Source organism: Bos grunniens, chromosome 17, assembly GCF_055505025.1.
Source record: "Bos grunniens cultivar Pamir isolate PY7600 chromosome 17, Bosgru_T2T1.0, whole genome shotgun sequence".
NCBI classification, from domain to species: domain Eukaryota; kingdom Metazoa; phylum Chordata; class Mammalia; order Artiodactyla; family Bovidae; genus Bos; species Bos grunniens.
The window spans coordinates 29389164-29407997 of NC_141181.1; the positions used below are offsets into that span (position 1 = coordinate 29389164).

Below are 18834 nucleotides of genomic sequence, written 5' to 3' on the forward strand. Positions count from 1 at the left end.
AAATATGTAAGCAAGATTCCAATGTCCTGCACACTGAAGAAATGTACTTACTGAGGAGTGGGTAGAAGGTAATGGGGGTAAAATACCACTTGCTACTCATAAATCTAAGTCAGAAGAACATACCAAGGAAGAAAAGCCAGATCCTGAGAAGGCAGAGGAAAACATAAAGACAAACTTTCAAGTGAAGGAAAGTGCTAGTTGCTCTGTGGTATCCAACTACAGCCTGCCAGGCTCCTCTGTCCACAGGATTTTCCAGATAAGAATACTGGAGTGGGTAGCCATTCCCTTCTCCGGGTGATCTTTCCAATCCAAGGACTGAACCCGCATCTCCTGAACTGCAGGCAGATCCCTTATGGTCTGAGCCACCAAAGAAGCGCATATCAAGTGAGGTAAGTAACACCCTCTTCTAACAACACAAGAGAAGACTCTACACATGGACATCACCAGATGGTCAAAACATAAATCAGATTGATTATATTCTTCACAGCCAAAGATGGAGAAGCTCTATACAGTCAGCAAAAACAAGACCAGCAGCTGACTGTGGCTCAGATCATGAACTCCTTATTGCCAAACTCAGACTTAAATTGAAGAAAGTAGGGAAAACTACTAGACCATTCGGGTATGATCTAAATCAAATCCCCAACAATTATACAGTGAAAGTGACAAATAGATTCAAGGGATTAGATCTAATAGACAGAGTGCCTGAAGAATTATGGACAGAGGTTTGTAACACTGTAGAGGAGGTGGTGATCAAGGCCATCCCCAAGAAAATGAAATGCAGAAAGGCAAAATGGTTGTCTGAGGAGGCCTTACAAATAGCTGAGAAAAGAAGAGAAGCTAAAGACAAAGGAGAAAAGGGAAGATATACCCATTTAAATGCAGAGTTCCAAAGAATAGCAAGGAGAGAGATAAGAAAGCCTTACTCAGTGATCAATGCCGAGAAATAGAGGAAAACAATAGAATGGGAAAGACTAGAGATCTCTTCAAGAAAATTAGAGATACAAGGAATATTTCGTGCAAAAATGGGCACAATAAAGGACAGAAATGGTATGGACCTAACAGAAGCAGAAGAGATAAAGAAGAGGTGGCAAAAATACACAGAAGAACTATATAAAAATGATCTTCATGACCCAGATAACCACGATGGTGTGATCACTCACCTAGAGCCAGACATCCTGGAATGCGAAGTCAAGTGGGCCTTGGGAAGCATTACTATGAACAAAGCTATGGAGGTGATAGAATTCCAGTTGAGTTATTTCAAATCTTAAAAGATGATGCTGTGAAGTGCTGCACTCAATATGCCAGCAAATTTGGAAAACTTAGCAGTGGCCACAGGACTGGAAAAGGTCACTTTTCATTCCAATCCCAAAGAAGGGCAATGCTAAAGAATGTTCAAACTACCACACAATTGCACTCATCTCACACACTAGCAATGTAATGTTCAAAATTCTCCAAGCCAGACTTCTACAGTATGTGAACCATGAAATTCCAGATGTTCAAGCTGGATTTAGAAAAGGCAGAGGAACCAGAGACCTACTAGCCAACATCTGCTGGATCACCGAAAAAGCAAGAGAATTCCAGAGAAACATCAACTTCTGCTTCATTGATTACACCAAAGCCTTTGACTCTGTAGCTCACAACAAAGTGGAAAATTCTTCAAGAGATGGGAATGCCAGACTAGCTTACCTGCCTCATGAGAAATCTGAATGCAGGTCAAGAAGCAAAAGTTAGAACTGGACATGGAACAACAGACTGGTTCCGAACTGGGAAAGGATTACATCAAGGCTATATACTGTCACCCTGCTTATTTAACTTATATGCAGAGCATATCGTGCGAAATGCCAGACTGGATGAAGCAGAAGCTGGAATCAAGATTGCCAGGAGAAATATCAATAACTTCAAATACGCAGATGATACCACCTTTATGGCAGAAAGTGAAGAGGAACTGAAGAACCTTTTGATGAAAGTGAAAGAGGAGAGTGAAAAGGCTGGCTTAAGACTCAACATTCAAAAAACTAAGATCATGGCATCTGGTCCCATCACTTCATAGCAAATAGATGGGAGAAACAATGGCAACAGTGACAGACTTTATCTTTGGGGCTCCGAAATCACTGCAGATGGTGACTGCAACCATGAAATTAAAAGACGCTCGCTCCTTGCAAGAAAAGCTATGACCAACATAGACAGCATATTAAAAAGCAGAGACATTACTTTGCCAACAAAGGTCCATCTAGTCAAAGCTATGGTTTTTCCAGTAGTCACATATGAATGTGAGAGTTGGACTATAAAGAAAGCTGAGCACTGAAGAACTGATGCTTTTTGAACTGTGGTGTTAGAGAAGACGCTTTAGAGTCCCTTAGACTGCAAGGAGATCCAACCAGTCCATCCTAAAGGAAATCAGTCCTGAATATTCATTGGAAGGACTGATGTTGAAGATGAAACTCCAATACTTTGGCCACCTGATGCAAAGAACTGACTCATTGGAAAAGACCCTGATGCTGGGAAAGACTGAAGGCAGGAAGAGAAGGGGATGAGAGAGGATGAGATGGTTTGATGGTATCACTGACATGATGGACATGAGTTTGAGCAAGCTCCAGGAGTTGGTGATGGATAGGGAAGCCTGGTGTGCTGCAGTCCATGGGGTTGCAAAGAGTTGGACACAACTGAGGGTCTGAACTAAAGTCATCTATAATAAAAATGTAAAGTGTGATTGAATCAAACACTGATGCCTGCCAAGGAATGGGAGATGAAAATGTTGAGATAACAGGGGATGATGGATCAGGCAAATGATAAAAATGTGGTTGCCATTGAGGCCCTAAATGATGGTGAGCTACAGAAAGCCATTGACTTGTTTACAGATGCCGTTATGCTGAATCTTCTCTGTATGCCAAGAGAGCCAGAGTCTTCATCAAATTACAGAAGTCAAATGCTACCATCTGAAACTTTGACAGAGATACTGAAATAAATCCTGATTCAGCTCAGCCTTACAAGTGGGCAGGAAAAGCACATGTACCTCTGGGCCACTGGGTAGAAGCAGTCCATGGTCCTGCCCTTGACCGTAAACTAGATTACAATGTTAGTGTAATGCTGAAAGAAGTTCAACCAAGGGCCCAGAAAACTGCTGAACAACAGAGAAAGTCTGAGTGAAACCATGAAGACCAAAGGCTCAAAGAAAAAATGGAAAGGGTTAAGAAGGCTTGGGAGAAACAGAGAAGACCCCAGAAGGAGGGAGAAATCAGAAGACAAACAGGAGCTCAATATAGCTATTTTTCAGGTGGCTTTCCCTGGGCAACACCTGCTAATTTTCCTGGAAGAATGCCTGGAATGGGATGGGGTATGCCTGGAATGGCAGGAATGCTTGGGCTCAATGAAATTACTAGTGATCCAGAGGTTCTTACGGACATGCAGGTTTTAGAAGTTATGACGGCCTTCTAGGATGTGATCCAGAGCTTCAATATGTTGAAATATCAGAGCAGCCCAAAAGTTGTGAGTCTCATCTGTAAATCGTCAGCCAAATTTGGAGGGCAAGCCTAAGGCCCTTCTGACAAATAAAGCCCATGCTGAAGGAAAAGCAACTGAGATCACCTAATGGATGTCACAGTAAAACAATCCAGTGTACTTCTGACCTGCTGACGAAGGAAAAGCTATGGTGCTCTGAAGATAGTCTCTCTCCCTCTGTCCCAAATGAAGCTGAAACAATTTTCAGTGGTTTGCCATTAAAACAATCATTCAGATAATACTTTCCTACTGGGAATCAAAAACTTTAAACATTTTTAAAACCTGAAAAATATTAAAACAAGAACAACTATTAAGCAGCCCTTTCCACTGAAAAACAAAACCCACTAAGCTGATCCCAAATTCTTGATCCATAAACACTGTGTAAGATAATAAACATTTATATTCTTATTAATTTAAATTTGGGGGTAATTTGTTATATAGCAGTAGATAGCTTACAAGGAATGGCCATATTAGCCCATATCCCTAAATCCAAATCATATCATTATCTAATTTTCAAGCCTGATTGGTTCTTATAAACCTCCAGTCAAGTGATTATACCACTGGCTTGGATTAAAACTATTTATTGTTTCGCTTCATCCTGAAGTTTTTTTCCTGTCTTTTCTATGTGTTGGGTCCACAATGATAGAGAAACACTAAAATATATCTAATCCCCCTTCTCATAAGTCTGTTACTGACTCTATCACAACCTCAAGGAACTGCATTCTACCGCCACCTACGATCACAGCATTCTCCACTTGACCAGATTGAAAGCTCCTTTTTAACTGCACCACGCAGTTTGCCACAGCAAGTGTCACAGTGGTAAAGATGCAGGTTCAACCCCTGGGTCAGGAAGCTCTCCTAGAGAAGGAAATAGCAACCCACTCCAGTATTCTTGCCTGGAAAATTCCATGGATAGAGGAGCCTGGTGGGCTACAGTCCACTGGGTTGCAAAGAATCGGACATGACTGAGCAGCTGAGCACAGCACGTAACGTGCAGGATCTTAGTTCCCCAAGCAGGGACTGAATACACACCCCTACAGTGGGAGCAGGGTCTTAACCCCTGGGCCACCAGAGAAGTCCTGAAAGTTTATATTTTAACAGTAAAAGATGGAAGCATATTTTCTAGCAGTCCACTACTAAAATATCCACAAAGTCTAATAAACATCTCAGACTTAACATGGTTTAAAAGAGCTTTTGATTTTCCTCTCCCCTACCCTACTCATCCCAGTCTTCAACAGCTCCGTCAGTGACATCATCAACCACCCAGATGCTTATACCAAAACCTTAAGTCACTCTTGATTCCTCTCTCCTTCTCACAAAATCGACAATGCGGTTCCCACAGATTCTACCTCCAGAACATATCCTGAACTTGCTGACTTTTCTTCATCTCCATAGCCTGTCTCCATTCCATCTCCTATCTTTCATCTACATCTTAGCCTAGGCTATGCCATCATCTTTCACCAGAACACTGCAAAGAGCCTCCTAATTACAACCCTTGTTGCTTTTGTCTATAAACATTCACATACAGGTCTTTTTGTGACACAGTTTATTTCTCTTGGTAAACATCTACATGTGAGATTGGTGAACCATATGGTAAGCGCCTGTTTAATTTTATCAGAAACTACTTAACTAATTTCCATTTTGCACTCCCACCAGTAACATCTGGGAGTCCCAGTTGTTCTTTATCCTCTCCAGCACCTGGCATTTTTTAAGTCATTCTAGAAGGTGTGTAGTAGTTCTTTTTTTTTGAATTGGTATAAAATCCATGTACAATGAAATGCACAGATCCTAAGTGCACAATTCAAAGGAGTTTTGATAAACATGTATACTCATGTAATCAAAATACACATTTCCATTACCCTAATAAATTCTCTACTAAACCTCTTCCCGTCGTCTCTAGCCCCTAGAGGCAGCCTCTTCTGATTGCTATCACCACAGATTAGTTTTACCTTTTCCTAAACCTCATAAGAGGATTAGTGTAGTATATACTGTTTTGTGTCTGCCTGAGTTTGCTCGGTATAATGGTTTTGAGGTCCATCCATGTTATTGCGGTAGTTCTTTGTGTTTATTGCTGAGTGGTATTTTACTGTATGGACACATCACAGTTTATTTATCCATTCACCTTTTGATAGACATTTGGGTTGTTTCCAGCGACTCCATTCCTAGGTATTTACCCAGGAGAAATGAAAGCATATGTCCACAAAAAGACAATAATCGCCTGCTTTCTCTCTTGATCCTCTATAGTCCCTTCTCCATGTAGCATCTAGGGGGATCTTTTAAATAAATTACTCAAATCCCATCTCTCTTCTGCTAAATAGCCCTAGTGACTCCCCATTCCACTTTAGAAGAAAATACAAACTCCCTACCACGGCTTGTGAATCCCAGATATCACCAATCCTCAACCCAGGCTGCACAGAGGCCTCTGTGAACTTCTGTCGCTTGGGCTCCACCTCAGATCAAGTGAATCAATCTCTGGAGGAGGGATCCCAACATTTTTGAAGCTCCCCAGGACACTCTCACAGGCCCCCAGGTGGCCAGGCCTTGCCAGGTGATCTGGCCCATGGCTTTCCTGCTTTATCTCACACCGCTCTCCCCCTCAGGTGCCGCACTCCAGCCACGCTGGCCTCCTTTCAGCCCTGTGAACACAGGGATTTTATCCCTACCTCCGGGGCTCTGTACTAGTTTGTCTTCTGCCTGGAATGTTCTTTAGATCTTAGTGTAACTGGTTCTTTCTTGTGATTCAGGTCTCAGCTGAAATGTCACCTGCTTAGAGGAGCTTTTCCTGCCCACTCAACCCAAAGGAGCCACTCTGCAGCGTGTCACTTGTTCAAATACTCTAGATCACATTTATGTCGAACAGTGCCCTGTCCATGCATTTTTCTTTGTGTTTATTGTCTGACTACCCCGTCTAGACTATAAATCCCATGAGAATAAGGACCTTGCCTGCCTTATTCTCCACAGTACCCTTAGTATTTATAATCATGCCTGGCATACAATGAAAGTTTCAGAAATATTTGTTGGAACCAGGAAAGAGTATAAGTACAAAATGTACATATTACCTGGGAGGGAGGGCAAAATCCACAGGGGTCTCCTTTCTTTCTCTCCCCAGCTGTTAGCATGGGATCATCGATTTACAGGAAAACAGACTCCAGCAGAAGGGAATTAAACCCAGATACTAGATTTCATTAGGTCCTAAAAGGCAGAGAGACTGTTTCTGGCTTCAAGTATCTTAACTTCAGTCCTAACCTGACGCTGTACACATTATAGATACTCAATGAATTCATTTCTATTAGCAGTGAAGTGACTGTGCTCTGTTTTGAGGGTCTAGAGGGGATGTGGGAGAGAGGCATGGGAGGTAGAGCATTCGAGCCGGGATTAGCGAACCATGAGAAAAGGAGACAGAAGTATATTTATGCCTTTATCCTCACTTTACGGAGCTGTCACCAACTCAAAGCATGAAATTCAGTTTAATCTATCCCAGCCAATTGGATTTTAAAACACTATCCTATTCTATATGTAGTTTCTCTCTGTAAGCAAGGCAATATGTTAAAACAAAGTTTTAAAGAAATTTAAAAAGAAAGGAGAGAAAAAGAAGAGTGATCCAGAGAAGAAGAGAGAAGGCAGTAGGGAAGAATTTAGGAACATCTTCTTTGTGCTACACACAGTACTAGGCATGTTCAGGCATTTACTTATTTATCACAACCCTATGTGAAATAAATATGGAGACAGAATGAAGCATAGATAAACGTAACTTACCACTTAACTGTTAAAGTACTAGACAAAAATAAACAAGATATATATATCAAATATGCAGATGACATTAACAATGGAAATGTCACCTAATGTAAGCAAAATAGATCAAAGATTCAAATTACTCTTACAAGGCTAGTGGTTAGCGACAATGTAGTACATAAATTAAATCTTGCCACTAGCTACACAGGTACAGAAAGATGGAGACCTCGTCTGACCGGAGTTTGTGTAAAAACATCTTGTGGATTTAGTTGACTGCTAGTTTAATATAAGCCAATAGTAGATGCTAAAAATATGAATAGGATAACCCTTAAGTATTGCATGAGAGTCCTTATCTTAAGCGACTTCTTTTCAGTATTTATCGCTGGAGATATTTTTTTAAATTCTCTTCTCTCCTGACTTCTGTTACATCTGATTATTTTTCCATCTCTGAAGCAGATCCTCATTAATACAATGCTAATAAGACAATAGCCCTCATTTAATAAGGGTTCTGTGCCAACTACACAATTACTATATTTAATCCTCCCTCTTAATAGCACTAATGAAATAGGCATAATTATTTCTGCCATCTTTTAGATGAGAAGACAGATTTAGAAAATCTAAGTAATTTTCTCAAGATCAGGCAGGTAACAGCATTCTTGGAGCTCAACGATAGCAGCCTGACTTAGAGCCCAACGGTTCTAACCACTATTCCTTCTACCCCAGACTTTCTTTCAGAGCATGCCTTTCCTTTGCTCGTTCCTTAAGTGTCGCTGCACATTACAGTCCAGTCCTCAGGTCCCAGCTCATTTTACTTCATTGTCTCTCTGGTTAATCATCGCTAGATCTGGGGCTTTGATGGACAGCTTCTACACTGATGAGTCCTATGACAGCCACAATAGTGCTGCCCTGATACCCCTTACCCTTTCCACAGCCTTCCTTGTTGGTAGATGCCTCCATAAGCTTCAGAGGAGGCTGAATCCAGCCCCAATCCTGGCTCCAGAGACAGAATCACGATTAGTTTCAAACAGAGGACATGATGCTTCCTCTGCCCCTTCTTTTTGACTAGTTTAAGCACTAGAAGAGAATCAGCCAAGAAATTTTTCAGAAAAGTTGTCTAGGCTCTTAAATGGAAATATTCATCAACAAGTAATCTTGTTGTGTCTGTATGTGCTGTGGAGAACTAAGTCAGCTATCTTGGAGAGTTCAATAATTTTCAGGAGCATAAAGGGCACTTGAGACCAAAATGTTGGTCCAATGCCTAGTCCATACCAGTATCATCCTTCACCAAGTTATTGAAACAGTTCCTAAATGGTTTTCCTACTTATAAGCTGAGCATGACCAACCCCAATAAACCTACTCTCTGCATTACTACCAAGGTGGTTTTGCATGTGTGTGTGCTAAGTCACTTCAGTCATGTCCAACACTTTGGGACCCTATGGACTGTAGCCCAGCCAGGCTCCTCTGTCCATGGGATGCTCCAGGCAAGAATACTGGCGTGGATTGCCATGCTCTCCTCCAGGGGATCTTCCTGATCCAGGGAGAGAACCCGAGTCTCTCATGTCTCCTGCATTGGCAGGCTGGTTCTTTACCACTAGTGCCTTCTGGGAAGCCCTAAGGTGATCTTACTAAATGCTAATCAGACACCTGCTTAATCCTGCAGTGACTCTCGGTGGCTTTCAGTTTAGCACCTAACACTCTACTTCTCTTGTTCACACAACTGTTCACCCCAGCCATTCACAGGTAATTGCTGTTTCCATCAGAAACGATACTGTCTGTTGTTTCCCTGCTTTCCCACTTTTTTCTTTTGCTTCTTTTTTTTCCTTTTTTGGTCTTCGGAGCAGAGGACATTTACTATAGTAAACTGGTTACAGAGCTGATGAAAGAGCTAAGAAGTCAATCAGGACAGTGAGGCAAGCAGAAGCAAGCAATGATAGCAAACCACCACCAATGGCAAATTCTATGAGTGGAAAAATAAAAGGAGGAAGTAATGTCACCAGATCCCAGGGATCAGGGTTACCCAGGGAATTCTAGAACTACAGTAGACCAATTCTGCATGTGCCAGGACCATGAAGGAGCCAAGCCACTGCCAACAGTGTCTTCCAAAGCTAAGCTTCCTCATTCGCTCTTAAGGTCACACTGTCATGTTCTATCCCTTCATTCTCTAGCTAGCTAACATCTGCTGCTGCTGCTGCTGTTACTGCTAAGTCACTTCAGTCTTGTCTGACTCTGTGCTACCCCATAGATGGAAGCCCACCAGGCTCCCCCGTCCCTGGGATTCTCCAGGCAAGAACACTGGAGTGGGTTGCCATTTCCTTCTCCAATGCATGAAAGTGAAAAGTGAAAGGGAAGTCGCTCAGTTGTGTCTGACTCTTCGCGACCCCATGGACTGGAGCCTACCAGGCTCCTCCATCCATGGGGTTTTCCAGGCAAGAGTACTGGAGTGAGGCGCCATCACCTTCTCCAGCTAACGTCTACTTCTTCTTTAAAACTCAGCTCAAGGGTCATTTTCTACAGGAAGCTGTCTCTAAGCCCACGGAATACTTTACCTGGCCCTTTTCTATGCTTCCAAAGCACCATTTGTCAAAGTGGTCCCCAGAAAGTAGTAGAAGAACAAGCCCCTTGAAGACTGGGCCAGCCTCTCTTTCTTTGGTATTATTAAACCTAGGACAGTGTCTGACTATAGTGCTGGGAGCTATTATATGTGCTCAGAAAATGTTTTATAAACATAGTCATGAATTACCTCTGAGGCAATTTGCTTTTGGCATGACTTGCATTTTCTGAAGTTTTTTTTTTTTTTTAGTGTGTCCAAGGCCTGGACAGTTCAGGGTGTTTTCCTTCACATACCAGCTTCTTCATGTAGCCCTTGAAAGAAAAGTTATTTCACTTCTTAATACCATCTCTATACTGTGGGATATATAAAGATGCTTTCTGAAGCCCAAGTTTCATGGTCCCCTTCAAACTGTGCTTTCCTAGGGTGTAAGCCTTGCCTCAGTGATTTCTCCTAATTCTCACACTTGGAACATTAAATTTTTATTTTACAAACCGCTTTCGAAAGAAGCCAGAAAACTGTTCTGTTGGTCTTTTGTGCTTTTTTAATGACCTTTCTTCTGCCACTTCAGATAAAAGTAATAGGTAACAGAAGCTTAATTATATTTTGGGAATCCCTTCTTTGCTTTTAGAAATGGCCACTAACATTAGTGCCTGGCCATCTGTTTGAGATAGTCTGTGCATGCACAAGTACCAGGGAAAGCTTTTTGGACACTAGGAAGATGCTGAGCCTGGCATGAGGATGACTAAACTGCCCGTGGACAGTATTTTTTCCCTTAACAGCTTCATTGAGATATAAATCAGATATCATATAATTCACCCATTTGAAGTGTACAATACAATGGTTTTTAGCATATTCACAGGTGTGTACAACCATCACCACCATTTTAGAACATTTATATCACCTCAAAAAGACACCTTGTACCCTTTAGATAACCTCTTCCCCAACTCCCCCACCTCTACCCTTCAGCTCTAAAACTACTAATCCACTTTCAGTATCCGTAGACTTCCCTGTTCTGAACTTTTATATGAACAGGATCACATGTTACGTGGTCTCTGAGGACTGGCCTCTTTCACTTGGCACAACATTTTCAAGGTCACCCATGTAGTCGCTTGCATCAGAACTCCATTTTTTTGGACAGTCCTTTCCAAACATGCCAACTGGACTGGGCCAGCACAGTCACCAGAGCACTTAGTGTGAGCTTCTTGGGTGAGAAGATTTTCTGCCGTGGACCTTTGCTGGTGACTCTCATGGGAGCCTGCTACATGCACTTCTTTACCTAAGCCACCACTATGAGCTGGCACTGGGCCTTACGTGAAAATGCGGAAATTAAAAATCAATCAGAATTACAGAATCCCTAGAATCACTGTCTGACTTTTGAGCATTAGAATTCATAAGAAAATCACCTCAGGCTGTTTCTTCACACGGTTCTAGTGGACTCTCTAGGCATATCCAGCAGGGAAGTCCAGGCTTACGTGAATGTTGTTGGTTCCGTGGTTCTCAGTGCAGACGCTCAGACCAGTAGCATCAGTATCACCTTAGAAACTTGTTAGAAGTGCACATTGTCAGGCCTACCTACTAAAGCAGAGACTCTGGGAGTTCAGTAAATCTGTTTCGATAAGCTCCCAAGTGATTCTGATCTTAAGCTGGAGAACCACTGATTGGTTTACTGGTATAATTAATACTATTAGTATTGGCATATGAACACAAAGTAATTACTGACTCATACCCTGTTTTGTATCAGGTGTATATACTCAGTGGATGAAGAAAAATTGCTGGTACCTAAAGTGTAGATTATGGTATATAGGCTGAATTTCTGTGCATTCATATGACAGGCTATTAATCTTATTACTCCTCATTTCCCATCTTTATTTCCTTTTAAAACAATGCTTTGATAAAAACTTACTTAAAAAAAATCTTGATAGGGAATTCCCTGGTGGCCCAGTGGCTAAGCCTCTGTGCTCCCAATGCAGGGGCCCCCCTGGTCAGGCAACTAGAACCCACATGCCGCAAGTAAGAGTTTGTACGCCAAAACTAAAGATACCCCATGCCACAACAACAACAACAAACAATCCTGGAAAACTTGTCCTCTTTATGGAGTTTATTTCTACTTCAGACTGAGTAGATCTTTAGATTTTACAGGCAGTATCCCTAGAAAATGGTATTTCTACACATTTTTCAGGAAAAATTAATTCCTGCTGCTGCAGCTGCTAAGTCACTTCAGTTGTGTTCGACTCTGTGCGACCCCATAGACAGCAACCCACCAGGCTCCCCCGTCCCTGGCATTCTCCAGGCAAGAACACTGGAGTGGGTTGCCATTTCCTTCTCCAATGCATGAAAGTGAAAAGTGAAAGTGAAGTCACTCAGTCATGTCTGACTCTTCGCCACCCCATGGACTGCAGCCTACCAGGCTCCTCTGTCCATGGGATTTTCCAGGCAAGAGTACTGGAGTGGGGTGCCATTGCCTTCTCTGAATTAATTCCTATCAGTTCAGTTCAGTCGCTCAGTCATGTCCGATTCTTTGCGACCTCATGAATCGCAGCACACCAGGCCTCCCTGTCCATCACCAACTCCCAGAGTTCACTCAGACTCACATCCATCGAGTCAGTGATGCCATCCAGCCATCTCATCCTCTGGCGTCCTCTTCTCCTCCTGCCCCCAATCCCTCCCAGCATCAGAGTCTTTTCCAATGAGTCAACTCTTCACATGAGGTGGCCAAAGTACTGGAGTTTCAGCTTTAGCATCATTCCTTCCAAAGAAATCCCAGGGCTGATTTCCTTCAGAATGGACTGGTTGGATCTCCTTGCAGGCCAAGGGACTCTCAAGAGTCTTCTCCAACACCACAGTTCAAAAGCATCAATTCTTCAGCGCTTAGCTTTCTTCACAGTCCAACTCTCACATCCATACATGACCACTGGAAAAACCATAGCCGGGACTAGACAGACCTTTGTTGGCAAAGTAATGTCTCTGCTTTTCAATATGCTATCTAGGTTGGTCATAACTTTCCTTCCAAGGAGTAAGCGTCTTTTAATTTCATGGCTGCAATTACCATCTGCAGTGATTTTGGAGCCCCAAAAAATGAAGTCTGACACTGTTTCCACTGTTTCCCCATCTATTTCCCATGAAGTGATGGGACCGGACGCCATGATCTTCGTTTTCTGAATGTTGAGCCAACTTTTTCACTCTCCACTTTCACTTTCATCAAGAGGCTTTTGAGTTCCTCTTCACTTTCTGCCATAAAGGTGGTGTCATCTGCTTATCTGAGGTTACTGATTTTTCTCTCGGCAATCTTGATTCCAGCTTGTGTTTCTTCCAGTCCAGTGTTTCTCATGATGTACTCTGCATAGAAGTTAAATAAGCAGGGTGACAATATTCAGCCTCGAGGTACTCCTTTTCCTATTTGGAACCAGTCTGTTGTTCCATGTCCAGTTCTAACTGTTGCTTCCTGACCTGCATACAGATTTCTCAAGAGGCAGGTCAGGTGGTCTGGTATTCCCATCTCTTTCAGAATTTTCCACAGTTTATTGTGATCCACACAGTCAAAGGCTTTGGCATAGTCAATCAAGCAGAAATAGATGTTTTTCTGGAACTCTCTTGCTTTTTCCACGATCCAGCGGATGTTGGCAATTTGAGCTCTAGTTCTTCTGCCTTTTCTAAAACCAGCTTGAACATCAGGAAGTTCACGGTTCACGTATTGCTGAAGCCTGGCTTGGAGGATTTTGAGCATTACTTTACTAGCGTGTGAGATGAGTGCGACTGTGTGGTAGTTTGAGCATTCTTTGGCATTGCCTTTCTTTGGGATTGGAATAAAAACTGACCTTTTCCAGTCCTGTGGCCACTGTTGAGTTTTCCAAATTTGCTGGCATATTGAGTGCAGCACTTTCACAGCATTATCTTCTAGGATTTGAAATAGCTCAACTGGAATTCTATCACCTCCACTAGCTTTGTTCTTAGTGATGTTTTCTAAGGCCCACTTGACTTCACATTCCAGGATGTCTGTCAGTGATCACACCATCATGATTATCTGGGTCGTGAAGGTCTTTTTTGTACAATTCTCTGTGTATTCTTGCCACCTCTTCTTAATATCTTCTGCTTCTGTTAGGTCCATACCATTTCTGTCCTTTTTCGAGCCCATCTTTGCATGAAATGTTCCCTTGGTATCTCTAATTTTCTTAATGAGATCTCTAGTCTTTCCTATTCTGTTGTTTTCCTCTATTTCTTTGCATTGATCGCTGAGGAAGGCTTTCTTATCTCTTCTTGCTATTCTTTGGAACTCTGCATTCAGATGCTATATCTTTCCTTTTCTCCTTTGCTTTTTGCTTCTCTTGTTTTCACAGCTATTTGTAAGGCCTCCCCAGACAGCCATTTTGCTTTTTGCATTTCTTTTCCATAGGGATGGTCTTGATCCCTGTCTCCTGTACAATGTCACGAACCTCATTCTATAGTTCATCAGGCACTCTATCTATCAGATCTAGGCCCTTAAATCTATTTCTCACTTCCACTGTATAATCATAAGGGATTTGATTTAGGTCATACCTGAATGGTCTAGTGGTTTTCCCTACTTTTTTCAATTTAAGTCTGAATCTGGCAACAAGGAGTTCATGATCTGAGCCACAGTCAGCTCCTGGTCTTGTTTTTGTTGACTGTATAGAGCTTCTCCATCTTTGGCTGCAAAGAAAAATTCCTATACACACCTATATTAGACACAGATCTCTAGAGATGGTTTTTCAGAGTGAATGTTTTGTCCACACAGAGACAGTATCAGGGAGTGCATTTTTAAAGCAATTGGTAACCTGATGCCTGTATTGATAAAATACCCTGAGTTCACTTTGAATACACCAGGGACTTTATCTGTTCTTTGTTGTTAAGACCAAACATTTTTTAGATAGTCTGAGAATAGTCATTATCTCTTTCAGAAAGAGTACAGGAATGGTTTATTCTTGGTTAATCTAAATAGATTTGACTCATGGCTAATTTTAAAATTCTGCTAAAATGTCCTTTAAATACTCAGATAAATAAAAGTGTAATTGTTAATAAAAAGCAATTTCATTTGTAAGGATGCACTACTGTGTAATTCTTTTGAAACAGTATTATTTCCTTAGCATCCATTTTCATTTTGCTTTAAATACCATTAAAATTGATTTTTTTAAAACCTTAGACACACAGAATCCTGTCATGAGGTACTTACCACACATGGCCTTATGCTTTTAATTATTATTTTGTATATCTCTGTCTCATCCCTCAACTATATTTACACTCCTTAAAGGCAGTAACAATTTCTTATACATATAATGTTTATCAGATGTCCTCAACATAGCAGGCATCTGTCAAATTTGTGTGTATTGATTGATAGTTTTGATAGTAACTTGAAACAGTCAGTCCCATTGTCAGGAATAGAAGCTCTCTCAGATTAGGTCAGTTAAGAGATAACAACAGACCACCTCACAGATATCAAGGACATAAGCAAAGCAAACCTAGACCATGCAGGCCATGGGACTGGATGTACAGGACCCAAGGCTAGGCCTTTTCTCACAGGACCCTGGGGCTTCAGGTCTTGGCTTATACCTGTGTAGCTCCTTCTTTCTCAGTGGTTTTAGTAGACTGACTTCCTTTGTATTGTGGTATCTCTATTCTCTGAAAATACGCTCTTACATTTGCTTTGGATCTACTCAACTATTTTATTTCAAGACCCCATTACAGCATCTAATTGGTTAAATTTTAGTGGCCCAATTCCAAATTCCACAGAGACATCATGTGATTAGGGTAGAGTTCAGCTCTAGTACAACTGGCCATGAGTAGCAAGTAGGAGGTGTGGAGGAAATCAGGTAGCATACAAACTTATTCTCTGGTGGTTATTCCCATAAATAGGGCTTCTCTGGTGGCTCAGATGGCAAAATCTATCTGCAATGTGGGAGACCTGGGTTCTATCCCTGGGTCAGGAAGATCCCCTGGAGAAGGGAATGGCTACCCACTTCAGAAATCTTGCCTGGAGAACTCCATGGACAGAGGAGTCTGGCGAGCTACGGTCCATTAGGTCACAAAGAGTCAGACATGACTGAGCGATATTTTATCTGATAAAGTTATTCGTCTCCAAGAAATGAGGGGAACAGGTTCACTAAGAAGCGGTCATGAACAAGGAGATAACAACTGACACAGCTACTCCTGTTTATCTACTACATCCTAGAACTCAAGACAAGTATACAAAAGTTAGACATCAGAGGTAACTATGGTCTCGGGTAAACGTCTCCCTTAGTCTAGATGAGGCTTGTCATCCATGACCCTTGGGACACATCCAGCCTGTGGTCTGCTTTTGTAACAGTGAAGAATGGTCATTACATGAAGAACAGACTACAGAGATTGTAGGTGACAAACATTAAATATTTACTCATTGGCCCTTGACGGGTTAGAGTTTGCTAACTCGTGCTCAGGTGACCTTTCTTTATTCTTTATTCATTCATTTCACAAATACCCACTGAATATCTACTATGTTCTAGGCACTATTACAAGTATTGTAGATGCAGTGATGTCACAAAAGCAAGTATGGTTCCTATCTTGGAAAAGCTTAGATTCTGTTGTGGGAGAGAAGAGATCAACAGTCAGCATATACATTAACAAATAAATAGGACAATTTTAGATTATAAGTGCTATGAACACAATGAGCAGAGGATATTAATAAAAGGGAAAAAACAAGGGAAGGAGACAGGTTGGGGAGATCCTATCTGTGGAGGTGATGTTTATGCTAAGACCTAAAAGATAGGAAAGAACCAGTCACGAGGAGGCCAGCATTACAGTCAGGGGAAAACGAGGGCAAAGTCTCTGAGGCAGATAAGAGGTTGGCTTAGTCCACGGACCTTAAACACGCCCATGGTATGAGGGCAGAGCATGGTAGGAAATGAACTTAGATGGTAGGGAAGGGCCAACTCATCTATAGCCCTTGAAGGAAGCCACTGAAGCTGACGCAACCTCATGAAAGACATGATGTTTAAAAAAACCTCTCTGGCTACCACAAGACAGAGTATAGAGAAGTAAGAGTGAGTTCTATTTAAGAGATTATTGTAACTGTTCAGGTGAGATAGGGCTATGATTTAAAGTAAAATGGTATCATGGGAATGGAGAAAACTGGATGAATTAAAATATTCTGAGGGACGTCCCTGGTGGTGCAGTGGTTGAGAATTTGCCTTGCAATGCAGGGGATGTGGATTTGATCCTTGGTCATGGAACTAAGATCCCACATGCTGCAGAGCAACTAAGCCCATGTGCCACAACTACTGAGCTCGCGTGCCGCAACTAGAGAGTCCATGCGCCGCAACGAAAGAAATCATATGATGCAACTCAGACCCAAAATGCAGACAAATAAAATATATATATATATATTTATATGTGTGTATACATAAAGGACAAATAATGAGACTAATAGACTGGGTATGAAAAGAGGAAACAACATGAATCCTAGATTTCTGTTTGAGCAGCAAGGTAGATGGTATAGGTCTTGTCACCTTATCCATATTATCTCTGATAACTGAGTAATTGAGTCTCTGGAACTAAGAATCACACTTATATATTAGAAAATTTTTTAAAGTAAAAAAAAAATTATTCTCAGTATTGAATTTTCTTAACTTTTTTTTTGTTGTTGTTGTTGTTTTTAAATTTTATTTTATTTTTAAACTTTACAATATCGTATTAGTTTTGCCAAACATCGAAATGAATCCGCCACAGGTATACCCATGCTCCCCATCCTGAACCCTCCTCCCTCCCCATACCCTCCCTCTGGGTCGTCCCAGCGCACCAGCCCCAAGCATCCAGTATTGTGCATCGAACCTGGACTGGCGACTCGTTTCATATATGATATTACACATGTTTCAATGCCATTCTCCCAAATCTCCCCACCCTCTCCCTCTCCCACAGAGTCCATAAGACTGATCTATACATCAGTGTCTCTTTTGCTGTCTCGTACACAGGGTTATCGTTACCATCTTTCTAAATTGAATTTTCTTAACTTTTACATGTGTTCTCTTCTACGAGGGATAACTGAACAAAAAGGCACTTCTTTAGCAAACGCCAGACTATCTACTTGGAAAACTGCAAGCAGTCTCCCCTCTTCAGAGTAACAGCCTGCGCGTGCTCTCTGAGAGGGAAGGACCTCTCAGGGTTGCCAGTTTGCCCCTTGGTGTTGTGACTCTCTCCCTCCCTTTGGGAGATTGCTGTGAAAAGGCGGAGGACCGCGAGTCACCAAGTCACGTCCAATAGGAGACGCCTGACCCACTCCCTCTCCCCATCAACGGCTGCGCACGGTTGTGTGCACTGAGGTTTGTTTTGAAGCATTTAAAGAGGAATGCTCAGGGGAAGCTTTAAATTTCTTTCTACTTAAAGAAGTTGAATTGTAAGACCCATCTCCTTCCCCTTAATCACCAGGTCTAGTGTGAAGCCAGCCAACTTCAAAGAGTTAGTTAAAAGAAGTGACTAATGACTCAACTTTCTTCTTATCTCCCTCTCTCTTCAGGTTTGATCTCAGACACTCGGGCTGCACTTTCCAGCTCTCACAAGACCTTTTTCAATGAACTGCAGAGCCCAGGGAGCTCTGTATTTAGAGGCTGGTCCTGTACCACCATCCAACCGACTGCTGGGGAACTTCAGTGTCCAGAAGCCTGGGCCATGAGTAGAGTGGAGTGTGGAAGAGTGAGTCTATACACCAGGCCTCTAGAAATGTCCGAGTCCACAGCGATGGCTGAGACAGACCCAGAATCCCTGGGAGGACTTGATCATTTTAGTTTAACAATTTGACCCCTATTATATAGAGAATCTTCTTTGAAGTTCTTCTATAAGTCTGTTTTTGTCTCTGCTCACTGACTCCTATAAGGATTTATTTTAGAAGCTTTCATGGTTATTCCCATTGTTCCAGCTTCAATGATCAAAACATCCAGGACTGCGTTTTGATTCTACCTCTTCGTAGTTATTTTATCATAAGTATTTCTGAATCTTAGAGTATATGGAGCAGTTATTAGTTACTTTCAATCCACAGATTCACTGCATAATCCCTGATTATAATTTTATTGGGC

At 41.8% G+C, this 18834-nt stretch overlaps 1 protein-coding gene and 1 pseudogene across 13 annotated transcripts in view; one reads left to right on the forward strand and one right to left on the reverse strand.

Moving 5' to 3' along the window:
* JADE1 (jade family PHD finger 1) overlaps positions 1–18834 on the reverse strand; it is a 299180-nt gene that overhangs the window by 77075 nt on the left and 203271 nt on the right. The window lies entirely within an intron of this gene.
* LOC147355141 (hsc70-interacting protein pseudogene) lies at positions 3–3534 on the forward strand (annotated as a pseudogene).